At 48.3% G+C, this 15,000-nt stretch overlaps 1 protein-coding gene across 1 annotated transcript in view; it reads right to left on the bottom strand.

Annotated features, from left to right (window-relative positions):
* Positions 1-15,000, bottom strand: part of LOC106594652 (TBC1 domain family member 1) — a gene marked incomplete at its 5' end in the record, with an annotated part of 122,590 nt that overhangs the window by 93,590 nt on the left and 14,000 nt on the right. The gene's annotated exons all lie outside the window — the stretch shown is intronic.

The following is a 15,000-nucleotide window of genomic DNA, read 5'->3' as shown; positions in this document are numbered from 1 at the left end:
AAAACATTTAAATTAGTTCTGTCTTTGAGCTGTTCTTGTCTAATGTCGTTCTGTATTATGTTTATCATGTTTTGTGTGGACCCCCCCAGGAAGAGTAGCTGCTGCTTTTGCAACAGCTAAAAGGGGATCCTAGTAAAATACCCGAATAAAAGCTTTGTTCTGTTCAGACCGGGCCGGACGCTGAGGTCCGTGGAGCCACCACACCTCTATGGGCTGACATGACGGACGGCGTCATGACAATTAAGGTTCCCTGCTGAGACTCGACCGGACTAGAATTACCATCTCAAACAACACTCACTGCCCTGATACTGTCCTCTAGCACATCTCTCTAGTCTGTCTCTTCGTTCGTTCGTCTGTCTGTCTGTCTCCGTCCGTCTCCGTCTGTCTCCGTCTGTCTGTCTTCTCCTCCCTGTCTGTCTGTCTGTCTGTCTGTCTGTCTTCTCCTCCCTGTGTCTGTCTGTCTGTCTTCTCCTCCCTGTGTCTGTCTGTCTGTCTTCTCCTGTCTGTCTTCTCCTCCCTGTCTGTCTGTCTCCTCCTCCCTCTGTCTCTCCTCTCCACTACTGAACATGACTTACTGTGCATCATACCTGTATGTTATGTTGCTAGGTTACAGCTGAGGTCTCCATGACTACATGTACTATCATTATGCCACAGCGCCTGCAGAAAGTATTCAGACCCCTCAACTTATTTCCACATTTTGTTGTGTTACAGCCTGGATTCAAAATGGATTAAATAGATTGTATTTCATCACCCATCTACACACAATACCCCATAATGACAAAGTGAAAACATGTTTTTTTAGAATTTTTTGCAAATTTATTGAAAATGAAATACAGAAATATCTCATTTACATAAGTATTCACACGCCTGTGTCAATACTTTGTAGAAGCACCTTTGGTGGCGACTACAGCTTTGAGTCGTCTTGGGTAGGTCCGCATCAGCTTTGAGTCGTCTTGGGTAGGTCCGCGTCAGCTTTGAGTCGTCTTGGGTAGGTCCGCGTCAGCTTTGAGTCGTCTTGGGTAGGTCCGCGTCAGCTTTGAGTCGTCTTGGGTAGGTCCGCGTCAGCTTTGAGTCGTCTTGGGTAGGTCCGCGTCAGCTTTGAGTCGTCTTGGGTAGGTCCGCGTCAGCTTTGAGTCGTCTTGGGTAGGTCGCGTCAGCTTTGAGTCGTCTTGGGTAGGTCCGCGTCAGCTTTGAGTCGTCTTGGGTAGGTCGCGTCAGCTTTGAGTCGTCTTGGGTAGGTCCGCGTCAGCTTTGAGTCGTCTTGGGTAGGTCCGCGTCAGCTTTGAGTCGTCTTGGGTAGGTCTGTATCAGCTTTGAGTCGTCTTGGGTAGGTCTGCATCAGCTTCGAGTCGAGTCGTCTTGGGTAGATCTGCGTCAGCTTCGAGTCGAGTCGTCTTGGGAAGGTCTGTATCAGCTTTGAGTCATCTTGGGTAGGTCTGTATCAGCTTTGAGTCGTCTTGGGTAGGTCCGCGTCAGCTTTGAGTCGTCTTGGGTAGGTCCGTATCAGCTTTGAGTCGTCTTGGGTAGGTCCGCGTCAGCTTCGAGTCGAGTCGTCTTGGGAAGGTCCGCGTCAGCTTCGAGTCGTCTTGGGAAGGTCTGCATCAGCTTTATACATCTGGATTTTCTCCCATTGTTCCTTGCAGATTTTCTTAAGCTCTGTTAAGTTAGATGGGGAGCGGCGGTGAACAGCAATCTTCAAGTCTTTCCACAGCGTTTCAATGGGATTCAAGTCTGGGCTTTGGCTGGGCCACTCAAGGAACTTCACATTCTAGTTCTGAAGCCATTCCAGCGTTGCTTTGGCTGTATGCTTGGGGTCAATGTCCTGTTGGAACGCAAATCTTCCCCGCAGTCTAAGGTCGTTTGCACTCAAGCGGGTTCTCATCAAGGATTTGCCTGTATTTGGTTCCATTCATTGTTCTCTCCATCCTTACCGGTCTCCCAATCCCTGCTGCTGAAAAGCATCCCCATAGCATGATGCTGCCACCACCATGCTTCACGGTAAAGACGGTGTTAGACAGGTGATGAGCGGTGCCTGGACCACAGAATCGTTTGCCTTTTGCTCTCAGAGTCTTTCACCTGCCTTTTGCAAACTCCAGGTGTGCTGTCATGTGCCTTTTTAATCAGGGAGTGGTTTCCGTCTGGCCACTCCCCCCCCCCCCATAAAGCCCAGATTAGTGAAGTGTTGTAGAGACCGTTGTCCTTCTGGCAGGTTCTCCCATCTCACCTCAGGCACGCGGTAGTTCTGCCAGAGTGACCATTGGGTTCTTGGTCCCCTCCCTGACCAAGGTCCTTCTTGCCCGGTTGCTCAGTTGTTGGTCAGACAGTGACCTCTAGGCAGAGTCTGGGTAGTCTGGAGAGCACTGTGCTCTTGGAAACTTTCAAAATTGTTTTATAACCTCCCCCCTCAGATATACGCCTGATCACAATTCTCTCTCTCTCTCAGAGATCTCCGGACAGTTCCTTGGACTTCACGGTATAGTTTCTGCTCTGACATGCACTGTCCACTATGGGACTTTTACATAGACAGGTGTGTTTCATGTTCAAAAACGAATTAAAATTGGCCACAGGTGAACTCCAATCAAGTTGTGGCGACATCAAGGATGATCAAAGGAAATTGGATGCACCTGAGCTCAATGTGGAGTGTCAACGTAAAGGGGTGTGACTACTTACGTAAATGAGATACATTATATATACACACACACACAACACTAATGTCGACACCCCTTCATATTGCTGGATTCTTCCATTTCAGCCACACCCATGGCTGACAGGTGTATAAAAAACAGGCACACAGCCATGTAACCGCCATAGACAAACATTGGCATTAGAATGGTCCTTACGACGCACAATTGGACCAGTATCGTCCGGGTTAGGGGGGGAGGGTTTGGCGTCATTGTAAAATAAGAATGTGTTCTTAACTGACTTGCCTAGTTAAATAAAAAGGTTAAAATAAAAATTGTACAAAATGTAAAAATTAAAAGTGAAGAGTGATTCAGTGATTTTCAATGTGGCACCACCACCTTTTCCAACAAGTCAGTAGGTAAAATGTCTGTCCTGCTAGTGCTAACCCGGTCAACTGTAAGTGCTGTTATTGTGAAGTGGAAACAGCTAGGAGCAACAACGGCTCAGACGCAAAGTGGTAGGCCACACAAGCTCACAGAACTGGACCGCCGAGTGCTGAAGCGCGTAAAAATCGTCTGTCCTCGGTTTGCAACACTCACTACCGAGTTCCAAACTGCCTCTGGAAGCAACGTCAGCACAAGAACTGTTAGTCGAGAGCTTCATGAAATGGGTTTCCATGGCCGAGCAGCCGCACACAAGCCTTAAGATCACCATGCGCAATGCCGAGCGTCGGCTGGAGTGGTGTAAAGCTCGGCACCACTGGACTCTGGAGCAGTGGAAATGGGTTCTCTGGAGTGATGCAGTTCGACGGACCAATCTGGGTTTGGCGGATGCCAGGAGAAAGCTACCTGCCCCAATGCATAGTGCCAACTGTAAAGTTTGGTGGAGGAGGAATAATGGTCTGGGGCTGTTTTTCATTGTTCGGGCCCCTTAGTTCCAGTGAAGGGAAATTTTAACGTTACAGCATACAATGACATTCTAGACAATTCTGTACTTTCAACTTTGTGGCAACTGTTTAGGGAAGGCCCTTTCCTGTTTCAGCATGACAAAGCCCTCGTGCACAAAGCGAGGTCCATACATTAATGGTTTGTTGAGATCGGTGTGGAAGAACTAGACTGGCCTGCACAGAGCCCTGACCTCAACCCCATCGAACACCTTTGGGATGAATTGGAACGCTGACTGTGAGCCAGGCCTAATCGCCCAACACCAGTGCCCGACCTCACTAATGCTCTTGTGGCTGAATGGAAGCAAGTCCCCGCAGCAATGTTCCAACATCTAGTGGAAAGCCTTCCCAGAAGAGTGGAGGCTGTTATAGCAGCAATGTTCCAACATCTAGTGGAAAGCCTTCCCAGAAGAGTGGAGGCTGTTATAGCAGCAATGTCCCAACATCTAGTGGAAATCCTTCCCAGAAGAGTGGAGGCTGTTATAGGAGCAATGTCCCAACATCTAGTGGAAAGCCTTCCCAGAAGAGTGGAGGCTGTTATAGCAGCAATGTTCCAACATCTAGTGGAAATCCTTCCCAGAAGAGTGGAGGCTGTTATAGCAGCAATGTCCCAACATCTAGTGGAAATCCTTCCCAGAAGAGTGGAGGCTGTTATACCAGCAATGTTCCAACATCTAGTGGAAAGCCTTCCCAGAAGAGTGGAGGCTGTTATAGGAGCAATGTCCCAACATCTAGTGGAAAGCCTTCCCAGAAGAGTGGAGGCTGTTATAGCAGCAATGTTCCAACATCTAGTGGAAATCCTTCCCAGAAGAGTGGAGGCTGTTATAGCAGCAATGTTCCAACATCTAGTGGAAAGCCTTCCCAGAAGAGTGGAGGCTGTTATAGCAGCAATGTTCCAACATCTAGTGGAAATCCTTCCCAGAAGAGTGGAGGCTGTTATAGGAGCAATGTCCCAACATCTAGTGGAAATCCTTCCCAGAAGAGTGGAGGCTGTTATAGGAGCAATGTTCCAACATCTAGTGGAAAGCCTTCCCAGAAGAGTGGAGGCTGTTATAGCAGCAATGTTCCAACATCTAGTGGAAAGCCTTCCCAGTAGAGTGGAGGCTGTTATAGCAGCAATGTTCCAACATCTAGTGGAAATCCTTCCCAGAAGAGTGGAGGCTGTTATAGCAGCAATGTTCCAACATCTAGTGGAAATCCTTCCCAGAAGAGAGGAGGCTGTTATAGCAGCAATGTCCCAACATCTAGTGGAAATCCTTCCCAGAAGAGAGGAGGCTGTTATAGCAGCAATGTTCCAACATCTAGTGGAAATCCTTCCCAGAAGAGAGGAGGCTGTTATAGCAGCAATGTCCCAACATCTAGTGGAAATCCTTCCCAGAAGAGAGGAGGCTGTTATAGCAGCAATGTCCCAACATCTAGTGGAAATCCTTCCCAGAAGAGAGGAGGCTGTTATAGCAGCAATGTCCCAACATCTAGTGGAAATCCTTCCCAGAAGAGAGGAGGCTGTTATAGCAGCAATGTCCCAACATCTAGTGGAAATCCTTCCCAGAAGAGTGGAGGCTGTTATAGCAGCAATGGGGGGACCAACTCCATTTTAATGTCCATGACTTTGTAATGAGATGATGGATGAACAGGTGTCCACATACAGAAATACACAACATGACCGAAAGTATTTAATTTTCAATAAATTTGCAAAGATTTTAAAAAAACAACAACATGTTTTCACTTTGTCATTATGGGGGTATTGTGTGTAGTTTGGTGAGACCAAAAAAAAAATATCACATTTTTAATTCAGGCAGTAAGAAGAACATGTGGAATAAAGGTATATGAATACTTTCTGAAGGCAGTGTGTGTTTCTGACTGGATCTGAAGGCAGTGTGTGTTTCTGACTGGATCTGAAGGCAGTGTGTGTTTCTGACTGGATCTGAAGGCAGTGTGTGTTTCTGACTGGATCTGAAGGCAGTGTGTGTTTCTGACTGGATCTGAAGGCAGTGTGTGTTTCTGACTGGATCTGAAGGCAGTGTGTGTTTCTGACTGGATCTGAAGGCAGTGTGTGTTTCTGACTGGATCTGAAGGCAGTGTGTGTTTCTGACTGGATCTGAAGGCAGTGTGTGTTTCTGACTGGATCTGAAGGCAGTGTGTGTTTCTGACTGGATCTGAAGGCAGTGTGTGTTTCTGACTGGATCTGAAGGCAGTGTGTGTTTCTGACTGGATCTGAAGGCAGTGTGTGTTTCTGACTGGATCTGAAGGCAGTGTGTGTTTCTGACTGGATCTGAAGGCAGTGTGTGTTTTCTGACTGGATCTGAAGGCAGTGTGTGTTTTCTGACTGGATCTGAAGGCAGTGTGTGTGTTTCTGACTGGATCTGAAGGCAGTGTGTGTGTTTCTGACTGGATCTGAAGGCAGTGTGTGTGTTTCTGACTGGATCTGAAGGCAGTGTGTGTGTTTCTGACTGGATCTGAAGGCAGTGTGTGTGTTTCTGACTGGATCTGAAGGCAGTGTGTGTGTTTCTGACTGGATCTGAAGGCAGTGTGTGTGTTTCTGACTGGATCTGAAGGCAGTGTGTGTGTTTCTGACTGGATCTGAAGGCAGTGTGTGTGTTTCTGACTGGATCTGAAGGCAGTGTGTGTGTTTCTGACTGGATCTGAAGGCAGTGTGTGTTTCTGACTGGATCTGAAGGCAGTGTGTGTTTCTGACTGGATCTGAAGGCAGTGTGTGTTTCTGACTGGATCTGAAGGCAGTGTGTGTTTCTGACTGGATCTGAAGGCAGTGTGTGTGTTTCTGACTGGATCTGAAGGCAGTGTGTGTGTTTCTGACTGGATCTGAAGGCAGTGTGTGTGTTTCTGACTGGATCTGAAGGCAGTGTGTGTTTCTGACTGGATCTGAAGGCAGTGTGTGTTTCTGACTGGATCTGAAGGCAGTGTGTGTTTCTGACTGGATCTGAAGGCAGTGTGTGTTTCTGACTGGATCTGAAGGCAGTGTGTGTTTCTGACTGGATCTGAAGGCAGTGTGTGTTTCTGACTGGATCTGAAGGCAGTGTGTGTTTCTGACTGGATCTGAAGGCAGTGTGTGTTTCTGACTGGATCTGAAGGCAGTGTGTGTTTCTGACTGGATCTGAAGGCAGTGTGTGTTTCTGACTGGATCTGAAGGCAGTGTGTGTTTCTGACTGGATCTGAAGGCAGTGTGTGTGTCTGACTGTACAGTATTTGATAGTGTGTCAGACAGAAGACGCTAGAAACAGGCCTGGTGACTCAACATGAGGTCATGTGATTGGCCTGCCTGTTTCCCTGCCGAAACAACACATCAATAGAGTTGGTTGGTTGGTTGGTTGGCTGGCTGGCTGGCTGACTGGTTGACTGGCTGACAAGCTGGCTGACAACATCTCAGACAGGGTCAGGTCTGGTCTTGTCTTGGGATGTTTGTGTAATGTGTTCTCTTTCACAATGGCTGGCTGACTGGCTGACTGACTGACTGGCTGAGGCCAAGCTAGATATATTCTACAGTAGGTTATGTAGAGGGAGAGAGACGGCTGGCTGACTGGCTGACTGGCTGAGGCCAAGCTAGATATATTCTACAGTAGGTTATGTAGAGGGAGAGAGACGGCTGAGCTGACTGGCTGACTGCAGGCCAAGCTAGATATATTCTACAGTAGGTTATGTAGAGGGAGAGAGACGGCTGGCTGACTGGCTGAGGCCAAGCTAGATATATTCTACAGTAGGTTATGTAGAGGGAGAGAGACGGCTGGCTGACTGGCTGACGGCCAAGCTAGATATATTCTACAGTAGGTTATGTAGAGGGAGAGAGACGGCTGGCTGACTGGCTGACTGGCTGAGGCCAAGCTAGATATATTCTACAGTAGGTTATGTAGAGGGAGAGAGACGGCTGGCTGACTGGCTGACTGGCTGAGGCCAAGCTAGATATATTCTACAGTAGGTTATGTAGAGGGAGAGAGACGGCTGGCTGACTGGCTGACTGGCTGAGGCCAAGCTAGATATATTCTACAGTAGGTTATGTAGAGGGAGAGAGACGGCTGGCTGACTGTGACTGGCTGAGGCCTAGCTAGATATATTCTACAGTAGGTTATGTAGAGGGAGAGAGACGGCTGGCTGACTGGCTGACTGGCTGAGGCCAAGCTAGATATATTCTACAGTAGGTTATGTAGAGGGAGAGAGACGGCTGGCTGACTGGCTGAGGCCAAGCTAGATATATTCTACAGTAGGTTATGTAGAGGGAGAGAGACGGCTGGCTGGCTGGCTGACTGGCTGAGGCCAAGCTAGATATATTCTACAGTAGGTTATGTAGAGGGAGAGAGACGGCTGGCTGACTGGCTGAAGGCCAAGCTAGGTATATTCTACAGTAGGTTATGTAGAGGGAGAGAGACGGCTGGCTGACTGGCTGAGGCCAAGCTAGATATATTCTACAGTAGGTTATGTAGAGGGAGAGAGACGGCTGGCTGACTGGCTGACTGGCTGAGGCCAAGCTAGATATATTCTACAGTAGGTTATGTAGAGGGAGAGAGACGGCTGGCTGACTGGCTGAGGCCAAGCTAGATATATTCTACAGTAGGTTATGTAGAGGGAGAGAGACGGCTGGCTGACTGGCTGACTGGCTGAGGCCAAGCTAGATATATTCTACAGTAGGTTATGTAGAGGGAGAGAGACGGCTGGCTGACTGGCTGAGGCCAAGCTAGATATATTCTACAGTAGGTTATGTAGAGGGAGAGAGACGGCTGGCTGACTGGCTGACTGGCTGAGGCCAAGCTAGATATATTCTACAGTAGGTTATGTAGAGGGAGAGAGACGGCTGGCTGACTGGCTGAGGCCAAGCTAGATATATTCTACAGTAGGTTATGTAGAGGGAGAGAGACGGCTGGCTGACTGGCTGAGGCCAAGCTAGATATATTCTACAGTAGGTTATGTAGAGGGAGAGAGACGGCTGGCTGACTGACTGACTGGCTGAGGCCAAGCTAGATATATTCTACAGTAGGTTATGTAGAGGGAGAGAGACGGCTGGCTGACTGGCTGACTGGCTGAGGCCAAGCTAGATATATTCTACAGTAGGTTATGTAGAGGAGAGAGACGGCTGGCTGACTGGCTGAGGCCAAGCTAGATATATTCTACAGTAGGTTATGTAGAGGGAGAGAGACGGCTGGCTGACTGGCTGACGCCAAGCTAGATATATTCTACAGTAGGTTATGTAGAGGGAGAGAGACGGCTGGCTGACTGGCTGAGGCCAAGCTAGATATATTCTACAGTAGGTTATGTAGAGGGAGAGAGACGGCTGGCTGACTGGCTGAGGCCAAGCTAGATATATTCTACAGTAGGTTATGTAGAGGGAGAGAGACGGCTGGCTGACTGGCTGACTGGCTGAGGCCAAGCTAGATATATTCTACAGTAGGTTATGTAGAGGGAGAGAGACGGCTGGCTGACTGGCTGAGGCCAAGCTAGATATATTCTACAGTAGGTTATGTAGAGGGAGAGAGACGGCTGGCTGACTGGCTGACTGGCTGAGGCCAAGCTAGATATATTCTACAGTAGGTTATGTAGAGGGAGAGAGACGGCTGGCTGACTGGCTGAGGCCAAGCTAGGTATATTCTACAGTAGGTTATGTAGAGGGAGAGAGACGGCTGGCTGACCGGCTGACTGGCTGAGGCCAAGCTAGATATATTCTACAGTAGGTTATGTAGAGGGAGAGAGACGGCTGGCTGACTGGCTGACTGGCTGAGGCCAAGCTAGATATATTCTACAGTAGGTTATGTAGAGGGAGAGAGACGGCTGGCTGACTGGCTGACTGGCTGAGGCCAAGCTAGATATATTCTACAGTAGGTTATGTAGAGGGAGAGAGACGGCTGGCTGACTGGCTGACTGGCTGAGGCCAAGCTAGATATATTCTACAGTAGGTTATGTAGAGGGAGAGAGACGGCTGGCTGGCTGGCTGAGGCCAAGCTAGATATATTCTACAGTAGGTTATGTAGAGGGAGAGAGACGGCTGGCTGACTGGCTGAGGCCTAGCTAGATATATTCTACAGTAGGTTATGTAGAGGGAGAGAGACGGCTGGCTGGCTGGCTGACTGGCTGAGGCCAAGCTAGATATATTCTACAGTAGGTTATGTAGAGGGAGAGAGACGGCTGGCTGACTGGCTGAGGCCAAGCTAGATATATTCTACAGTAGGTTATGTAGAGGGAGAGAGACGGCTGGCTGACTGGCTGACTGGCTGAGGCCAAGCTAGATATATTCTACAGTAGGTTATGTAGAGGGAGAGAGACGGCTGGCTGACTGGCTGAGGCCAAGCTAGATATATTCTACAGTAGGTTATGTAGAGGGAGAGAGACGGCTGGCTGACTGGCTGACTGGCTGAGGCCAAGCTAGATATATTCTACAGTAGGTTATGTAGAGGGAGAGAGACGGCTGGCTGACTGGCTGAGGCCAAGCTAGATATATTCTACAGTAGGTTATGTAGAGGGAGAGAGACGGCTGGCTGACTGGCTGACTGGCTGAGGCCAAGCTAGATATATTCTACAGTAGGTTATGTAGAGGGAGAGAGACGGCTGGCTGACTGGCTGACTGGCTGAGGCCAAGCTAGATATATTCTACAGTAGGTTATGTAGAGGGAGAGAGACGGCTGGCTGACTGGCTGACTGGCTGAGGCCAAGCTAGATATATTCTACAGTAGGTTATGTAGAGGGAGAGAGACGGCTGGCTGACTGGCTGAGGCCAAGCTAGATATATTCTACAGTAGGTTATGTAGAGGGAGAGAGACGGCTGGCTGACTGGCTGACTGGCTGAGGCCAAGCTAGATATATTCTACAGTAGGTTATGTAGAGGGAGAGAGACGGCTGGCTGACTGGCTGACTGGCTGAGGCCAAGCTAGATATATTCTACAGTAGGTTATGTAGAGGGAGAGAGACGGCTGGCTGGCTGGCTGAGGCCAAGCTAGATATATTCTACAGTAGGTTATGTAGAGGGAGAGAGACGGCTGGCTGACTGGCTGAGGCCTAGCTAGATATATTCTACAGTAGGTTATGTAGAGGGAGAGAGACGGCTGGCTGACTGGCTGACTGGCTGAGGCCAAGCTAGATATATTCTACAGTAGGTTATGTAGAGGGAGAGAGACGGCTGGCTGACTGGCTGAGGCCAAGCTAGATATATTCTACAGTAGGTTATGTAGAGGGAGAGAGACGGCTGGCTGACTGGCTGAGGCCAAGCTAGATATATTCTACAGTAGGTTATGTAGAGGAGAGAGACGGCTGGCTGACTGGCTGACTGGCTGAGGCCAAGCTAGATATATTCTACAGTAGGTTATGTAGAGGGAGAGAGACGGCTGGCTGACTGGCTGAGGCCAAGCTAGATATATTCTACAGTAGGTTATGTAGAGGGAGAGAGACGGCTGGCTGACTGGCTGACTGGCTGAGGCCAAGCTAGATATATTCTACAGTAGGTTATGTAGAGGGAGAGAGACGGCTGGCTGACTGGCTGACTGGCTGAGGCCAAGCTAGATATATTCTACAGTAGGTTATGTAGAGGGAGAGAGACGGCTGGCTGACTGGCTGAGGCCAAGCTAGATATATTCTACAGTAGGTTATGTAGAGGGAGAGAGACGGCTGGCTGACTGGCTGAGGCCAAGCTAGATATATTCTACAGTAGGTTATGTAGAGGGAGAGAGACGGATTGATAGAGAGACTGTGTGTGTAGAGTCCTACTACAGACCAGGGTAGTGTCCTACTACAGACCAGGGTAGTGTCCTACTATAGACCAGGGTAGTGTCCTACTATAGACCAGGGTAGTGTACTACTACAGACCAGGGTAGTGTCCTCCTATAGACCAGGGTAGTGTCCTCCTATAGACCAGGGTAGTGTACTACTATAGACCAGGGTAGTGTACTACTACAGACCAGGGTAGTGTCCTACTACAGACCAGGGTAGTGTCCTACTACAGACCAGGGTAGTGTCCTACTACAGACCAGGGTAGTGTCCTACTATAGACCAGGGTAGTGTCCTACTATAGACCAGGGTAGTGTACTACTATAGACCAGGGTAGTGTCCTACTATAGACCAGGGTAGTGTCCTACTATAGACCAGGGTAGTGTCCTCCTATAGACCAGGGTAGTGTACTACTATAGACCAGGGTAGTGTACTACTACAGACCAGGGTAGTGTCCTACTACAGACCAGGGTAGTGTCCTACTACAGACCAGGGTAGTGTACTACTATAGACCAGGGTAGTGTGCGAGCTTCCAGCTCTGCAGGCTACCTTTCCTTGCTAGCTTCCAGTTCTATAGGCTAACTTTCCTTGCTAGCTTCCAGTTCTATAGGCTAACTTTCCTTGCTAGCTTCCAGTTCTATAAGCTAACTTTCCTTGCTAGCTTCCAGTTCTATAAGCTAACTTTCCTTGCTAGCTTCCAGTTCTATAAGCTAACTTTCCTTGCTAGCTTCCAGTTCTATAAGCTAACTTTCCTTGCTAGCTTCCAGTTCTATAAGCTAACTTTCCTTGCTAGCATCCAGTTCTATAAGCCAACTTTCCTTGCTAGCTTCCAGTTCTATAAGCCAACTTTCCTTGCTAGCTTCCAGTTCTATAAGCCAACTTTCCTTGCTAGCTTCCAGTTCTATAAGCCAACTTTCCTTGCTAGCTTCCAGTTCTATAAGCCAACTTTCCTTGCTAGCTTCCAGTTCTATAAGCCAACTTTCCTTGCTAGTTTCCAGCTGAAGGTGAAAATCTATTCACTACCCTAGTGCGTTGTTAACCAAAACGCAAAATCTAGCTGATTTCCAATACTTTTTCTTTCCCGCCTCACATCTCTCCCCAGTCAAGATAATATTTGCTTGAGCCTCAAACTGACTGTGTGTGTGTGTGTGTGTGTGTGTGTGTGTGTATGACATCATGGGTCTTAAAGAGACAGCGCACACTTTCAGAAAATAATAGGAAGAAGGTAAACAAATAGTTTTTCCATCTGTAGCCTCATGATCCTCAGCCAAAACCAGCTCAATAACTCAATGCATGACACACTCCCGGTGAATATGCATTGAACCTGTGGAAGGAGTCAGCTCTGCATGGAAACGCCAGTCATTTCTTCTCATCCTGTACACTGGATTAAAGGAACAAAACATCGATGTTTTGGGTCCGTGGCCAGGAAACTCCCCAGACCTTAATCCCATTCAGAACTTGTTGTCAATCCTCAAGAGGCGGGTGGACAAACAAAAAAACACACAAATTCTGACAAACTCCAAGCATTGATTTATGCAAGAAATGGGCAGTCATCAGTCAGGATGTGGCCCAGAAGGTAATTGACAGCATGCCAGGGCGGATTGCAGAAGGCTTGAAAAGAAGGGTCAACACTACAAATATTGACTCTTTTTGCATCAACTTCATGTAATTGTCAATAAAAGCCTTTGACACTTATGAAATGCTTGTAGTTATACTTCAGTATTCCATAGTAACATCTGACAGAAATATCTAAAAGACACTGAAGCAGAAAACTTTATATTCGTGTCATTCTCAAAAACTTTTTTGCCACGACTGTAGTTAGATTGGTAAAAAAATAAAGTGAAATTGATTGTAATGAATGTATAATTTATTCATTAACGCCATACATTCAAACATGTCTAATGTAATGATGTTGAAGATCTGTCTGGATCAAAGGGCCATTCTGTGGCTTTGGATAATATGGTCTTGTTGTTTCAGATTTTATATATTTTAGTTAGTATTATTATTATTATTATTATTATTATTATTATTTATTTTTACCCAAACCTGGTTTCAAAGTTCTGGTATTGTGACAACACTAGTGTATATATATGTGTGTGTGTGTGTGTGTGTGTGTGTGTGTGTGTGTGTGTGTGTGTGTGTGTGTGTATGTGTGTGTGTGTGTGTGTGTGTGTGTGTGTGTGTGTGTGTGTGTGTAGTGTGTGTGTGTTTGTGTGTGTGTGTGTGTGTGTGTGTGTGTGTGTGTGTGTGTGTGTGTGTGTGTGTGTGTGTGTGTGTGTGTGTGTATATACGTGTGTGTGTGTTTGTGTGTGTGTGTGTGTGTGTGTGTGTGTGTGTGTGTGTGTGTGTGTGTGTGTGTGTGTGTGGCGTGATCTCGATTGGCAACACAACACTGAACAGGGGTGTAAAAGCAGGAAGTTACATAAACAGAGAAGTAAAGTCCTGTCCCAAGAACGACATGTGGACCAAACACACATCACAGAGGACGGTCGATGATGATGCTGTAGCGTTAGATAAACAATATATAGACACAAGATCTGACTTCACAGTAATGACAATATTTACACCTGGACTGGAGCAGTCAGTCAACCAGTCAGCCAGCCAACCAACCAGTCAGTCAGTCAGCCAGCCAGACAGACAGCCAGCCAGCCAGCCAACCAACCAGTCAGTCAGTCAGCCAGCCAGACAGACAACCAGTCAGACAGTCAACCAGTCAGCCAGCCAACCAACCAGTCAGTCAGTCAGTCAGCCAGCCAGACAGACAACCAGTCAGACAGTCAGTCAGTCAGCTAGCCAGTCAGGATGTCTCAGCCAGCCAGTCAGATAACCAGCCAGCTAACCAGTCAGTCAACCAGTCAGCCAGCCAACCAACCAGTCAGTCAGTCAGTCAGCCAGCCAGACAGACAACCAGTCAGTCAGCTAGCCAGTCAGGATGTCTCAGCCAGCCAGTCAGCTAACCAGCCAGCTAACCAGTCAGTCAACCAGTCAGTCAGCCAGCCAACCAGTCAGTCAGTCAGCTAGCCAGCCAGACAGACAACCAGTCAGACAGTCAACCAGTCAGTCAGTCAGTCAGTCAGCCAACCAACCAGTCAGACAGTCAGCCAGCCAGACAGACAACCAGTCAGACAGTCAGCCAGCCTGCCAGCCAGCCAGCCAGACAGCAAGTCTCAGTCAGCCAGCCTGCCAGCCAGTCAGACAGCCAGTCAGCCAGCCAGTCAGCAAGTCTCATGCAGCCAGCCAGCCAACCAGCCAGCCAGCTAACCAGCCAGCCAGCTAACCAGCCAGCCAGCTAACCAGCCAGCTAACCAGCCAGCCAGCTAACCAGCTAGCTAACCAGTCAGCCAGCCAGCTAACCAGTCAGCCAGCCAGCCTGCCAGCCAGTCAGACAACCTAAAGAGACATGAATCTGCTTGCTAAGAACATTAAACATTTCCAATAGAACATTCCATGCTGACATCCCAGGGTCATGTGATCTAGTATGGAATCAGGTCAGAGGTCAAGGTTCACACAGTCACAGCCAAGACAGAGAGGGAGGGAGGGAGGGAGGGAGGGAGGGAGGGAGGGAGGGAGGGAGGGAGGGAGGGAGGGATGATAGGAGAGAAAAGAGTAGGGAGGGAGGGAGAGATGGTAAAGGAGGGAGGGAGAGATGGTAAAGAGGGAGGGAGGGAGGGAGGGAGGGAGGGAGGGAGGGAGGGAGGGAGGGAGGGATGATAGGAGAGAAAAGAGTAGGGAGGGAG

This window comes from Salmo salar, chromosome ssa04 (genome assembly GCF_905237065.1).
Source record: "Salmo salar chromosome ssa04, Ssal_v3.1, whole genome shotgun sequence".
Lineage (NCBI taxonomy): Eukaryota > Metazoa > Chordata > Actinopteri > Salmoniformes > Salmonidae > Salmo > Salmo salar.
This window is presented reverse-complemented; position numbering and strand designations above follow the sequence as displayed.